Source organism: Micromesistius poutassou, assembly GCF_964030765.1.
Source record: "Micromesistius poutassou genome assembly, chromosome: 2".
In the NCBI taxonomy this organism is placed as follows: domain Eukaryota; kingdom Metazoa; phylum Chordata; class Actinopteri; order Gadiformes; family Gadidae; genus Micromesistius; species Micromesistius poutassou.
Genome location: NC_140272.1, coordinates 15,966,147 through 15,971,146, shown reverse-complemented (window position 1 = coordinate 15,971,146; position 5,000 = coordinate 15,966,147). Strand labels below are relative to the sequence as shown.

Below are 5,000 nucleotides of genomic sequence, written 5' to 3'. Positions count from 1 at the left end.
TTTAAAGTACTGTCACCAACACAATAAGACGGTTCAAAGGGTTGAAATGAGAAATAAATTGGAGATTGGAGCGAGTAGTAGTAGAAGTAGTAGTACAAGTGTGCACATGTGCTTGTTTGTGTGTGTATGTGTGTGTGTGTGTGTGTGTGTGTGTGTGTGTGTGTGTGTCTGTCTGTCTGTGAGTGTGAGTGTGAGTGTGTGTGTGTGTGTGTGTGTGTGTGTGTGTGTGTGTGTGTGAGTGTGTGTGTGTGTGTGTGTGTGTGTGTGTGTGTATGTGTCTGTCTGTCTGTCTGTCTGTCTGTCTGTCTGTCTGTCTGTCTGTCTGTCTGTGTGAGTGTGAGTGTGTGTGCCTGGGTTTGTTTGTGATGGGAGAGACTAAATAACTAAAAACATCCAAATAAAAGGAAGCAGTCAAAATATCGGGGAACTGGTCTGGATATTATGGAAAATCTGTTTTGGAATACAGCCTTTCAGCCAGCCAACAATTATGGGCAGTGCCATGAAGCCAATCTGCAGTCAACCACTTTTGCCAGATAACTGATTGGCCATCTGGCGGACCAAGAGAAAAACAAAGTCTCAACTCTTCAGAAAAGCGAAATAGTGAGGAAGAGTATCGACTTGGATAACCAATCAGCCGCCCAACCACCCAGCCAGTTGGATTAACAGACAGACGGTCTGGTGATATGCTCTGTCATCTGTTTCAACCGCACATTTTATAACGCTCTCCCCCCACCCTCTGGGTTTCAGATGCTGTGCCTGACTCTTGAGTCGATGTTGTGCATGTGCTTGTGAGTGTGAGTGTGAGTGTGAGTGTGTGTGTGTGTGTGTGTGTGTGTGTGTGTGTGAGAGTGTGGGCGTGTGCGTGCGCGTGCATGTGTGTATGTGCGTGTGCGTGTCCGTGCTTCACACTAGAGCAATCCTTAAGCCTCCCGGTGGGCCAGTGAGGGAACAGCAAGATAAACTGTTGTAGTTTTCCTGACAATGAATGGATCCACGGGGGAGACATCAGGAGGTATGACTCGCTTCCCAGTCCTTACAGGATATATAATACAGCCCAATGCCAATTCAATAATTCTCCTTTCGTTCATCAACTGAAATTTATTTCTGGAAAGTTTTTAATGTGTGATCTCTTTTATCTTTTATCTTAAAGTAGTAATACAAAGTATGGAATGTCACTCAGTAGTAAGCGTTAAGTTAGCAGAATATGGCAAATTTGGCTGGTCTCCATGGGTCACATTAAAACACCAACGCATTAGTCACCCTGAGATCAGGTGGGAGAGTGTACCTGCACCCTGCTTCGCCTGATTAATCCAATAAACCAACAATCCAATAAACCAACAATCCAATAATTTCCCTCCTCGACGTATTGAATCACCCAGCAGCGTCATATTGTGCTTATATAAGCTCTGTGTAGGTGCTGTTAATACTTGACAGGTACATTATTACAGAAGGGAAAGATCACACCCTGCAGGAAACAATGCACAGATTAGCATAATGGAAACACTAGCAGTAATGTTTGTGAGCAAAACTCTTCAGATGAGCAACATTATAAAGGAAGGAAAGGAAAGGAAATGGTAAGAAGTATACTCCTAGGTCTGAATAAAGAAACGCCATTTGAAACGTGAATTTTTACGTTTGGCTAACGAAGTATGCACCTGGTGTGAACAATTCAGATGAATCTGAACACACTCCTTTTTCCTCCACATGCACACAAGAACACAAGAGCAATCCACTGGCGAGTACGTTGCATTGCTACCGGTATTCCTCAGGAGTCCGTCTTCCTCACTGTTCACTTCACAGGCGTTCAATTATTTAGCTTGCACTCGGACGGGCGTGTGCACGAGCGGAGACGTAAACACAAATCTAAACAAAGCAAAACAAACCCTTGTTGAGATTACTTGGAACACTACTTTGTCCTGGGACTCGAGGTAGAACAATCCATCATATGTGACACTGTGTAGACACTGCGGAAACACTGTTGATTCACAACCTGTGTGCAAACAAATCGCTGGACCAGACCCACCACTGCGTCTCCTTAACATTTGTCTTTTCTTTCAGGTTGATCATTTCAAGGGTCATAATCAAATCTGCAGGTGCCAATCAACAAGCCTTTCATCGCAACTGATCAGCCTCAGTGCTGATCTGAGCAACAATTTTTAGGCTTACACACAGCAGAGCACACACACACGCACAGACAGATGAACAAAAACATGACACCCGACGGGAAAACAAAGACTAAAGGTGCGATGGGAGAGGCGTAGGCCTATAGATCACGTGGGACGGCAAACATAATGAAGAATCATGGCGTGTCCTTCGTCACAGTGGATGGATGCTACGGTTATGTAACATGGAGGCAAACCAATTCTTTGCCAGACGTTTTCTCTGCTGGCTGCTCTGGAAGAGCTAATCTGGGCCTGGGCAGGGTATAAATACATGTAGGCACATAATATAGGAGCTGTACTCCTCTAAGCCAAGGCATCTACATGCCTTGCCAATATTGTGTCTGCCAACAGAGCCTGTGTACATAACACAGAATGAGTGTGTGGTGAATGACTTGATTTGATTTCATTAATTGATTTGTGCAAATAAATATGATGTGTATGGTGATCTGCAGGCTCTGCATATGCATGTAGCATGTGTTGCTCTTAAAGACTGCAAATACAACGCAGATATTTGTATCAGTGTGTATATGTGTGTGTGTGTGTGTGTGTGTGTGTGTGTGTGTGTGTGCGTTCAAGTGCATGTGCATGTGCATGCGTAGGTGTATGTGCATGTAAGTAAGTATAGTATATGTAAGTACAGCGTACAGCCTGTACATATGCCGACAACCGTTATGGACCATCATGACTAACCCCCACACACAACGGCTTTCCTTAAGCCTGCATTCTGCTGTCTACCATGAGACAAAGAGAGGGCCAGTTAAAGGCTCGGGGGAAAACAGAGCGAGTCAGAGGGAGAGAGGGAGAGAGTAAGAGAGAGAGAGAGAGAGAGAGAGAGAGAGAGAGAGAGAGAGAGAGAGAGAGAGAGAGAGAGAGAGAGAGAGAGAGAGAGAGGTGGAGAGGGCAAGAGAGAGAGAGAGAGAGAGAGAGAGAGCGGTGGAGAGGGCGAGAGAGAGATGGAGAGAGTAAGAGAGAGAGAGAGAGAGAGAGAGGTGGAGAGGGCAAGAGAGAGAGTGGAAGAGAGAGAGAGAGATGGAGAGAGAAAGAGAGGGTGGGGATTAATTAAAGGGGAGAGAGGGAATGGGTAAAAGGATGCTTAATGAGCATGATGTCAAAAGCAGGAAACAGAAAATGAGGAAGAGATGAATAGCCACAAAGAGAAAGATATACAGAGAGAGAGAGAGAGAGAGAGAGAGAGAGATGGAGAGACACAGAGAGAGAGAAGGAGAGAGAGAATATGATTATGATTAACTGAAAGGGGAACACAGGTGAGAAATTAAGTTACCAAACGGGAGGAAAGCAAATGTCCAAACAGGGGAGGCAGAGCGAGGGAGGGAGAGGCATGAAGAGAGAGAGAGAGAGGAAGTGCTGTGCTGCTACAGCAACTGAATTTAAATGCGGGCGGCAGACTGGGCGCTAATGGGAAGGACCCACGGGACCCTAGAAGCTTTCACAAACGCATGCACTCATGTGCGCAGACACACGCAAACAGACACACATCAGCCCAAAATCAACACCTAAAAAAACACCAAACAAACACAAATACAACCGCCCCCTCATCCGCACAGACGAAAACAGGCCCGCACACGCGTGGCATACGCTGAGCTCCCCTTCTGAAATCCGAGCAGAAGTAATTAAACCTAACCTTACTCTACATGTTGCTCCATTAGGCATTCCACCAGTGGCAAAGGGGGCCGCCACCTAAATATTTAAAGAGGGACTCTGACGAGATGATAAGGCGATTAAAGCAAGCTTTCTCCGCCTCCTACACGGTGGAGGGCAGGCGGCGTCTGATCCCCGCTTCTGTCAGTGTGTGATGGTGCACGGCGACACAAAGGAGGGACACGCGCTCGTCTCTCTGAGCCCCAGTGTGCCTGAGGGAATCGAGCTGGGCTGACTTCTTCCTCTTTCTTTCTTGAAGCTAGATGCACTGCACCTGCTCTCTGCACCTCTTTCTGCAACGCCCACCTCAATATAGCCCTCACCCCCTAATCTCAGCCAACACACACACGCACGCACGCACATACTTACACACAGACACATTCACACGCACGATCTCGCGCGCCCGCGCACACACACACACACACGCACGCGCGCGTGCAGTCACACAACCACACACACACTAAAACATGCACACTGTGACACACACACACACACATACACACACACACACACACACACACACAGACACACACACACACACACACACACACATAACCCATACACTGTAACACACACCGTGAAACACACACACACACACACACACACACACACACACATACACTTACACAATATGACACACAGACACACACACCGAAGCTGACACGAGAAGCGCAGACAGTGCCGGTGCACGCTACACAAGTTCAGCCAATCAGGCGTCCCGCTGTGCTAGATAGCAGTATCATTAGTTGTTCCTTCGCCAGCAGAGAGCCCCTCAGTGTGCTCCCACAGCCACATAGTCCCATCATATTACCCACACCCCATTCATACATCAGCGAACACAAAGCTCAGCAGATATTACCAACAAAACCCCCAGCACCTAACTATACAGGAAAATGAATCAGTACTATAATCACTGCTCTTCATTAAATGAACTTCAGGGCTTTTCTTTTATGTTTGGCACATGTTATATCCATTGTGTGTGTTTACTTCCTCAACGTGTTACAACCTAACTATTTGCTGTCGGAAAATGAATCAGTGCATTGATTACTCATTACTGTTCATTTGAAAGAACTTTTGGGTTTTTCTATGAAGACGGTTTTGCTAGTATTATATCCCTTGTGTGTGTTTACTTCCTCAACATGTTAACGTTCATTCAATCTCACGACTGAGCTCAATCTC

General features: G+C 46.3%; 1 protein-coding gene across 1 annotated transcript in view; it reads right to left on the bottom strand.

The window, feature by feature from the left end:
- The window catches only part of kif5ab (kinesin family member 5A, b), a gene marked incomplete at both ends in the record, with an annotated part of 55,860 nt that overhangs the window by 40,920 nt on the left and 9,940 nt on the right, over positions 1-5,000 (bottom strand). The gene's annotated exons all lie outside the window — the stretch shown is intronic.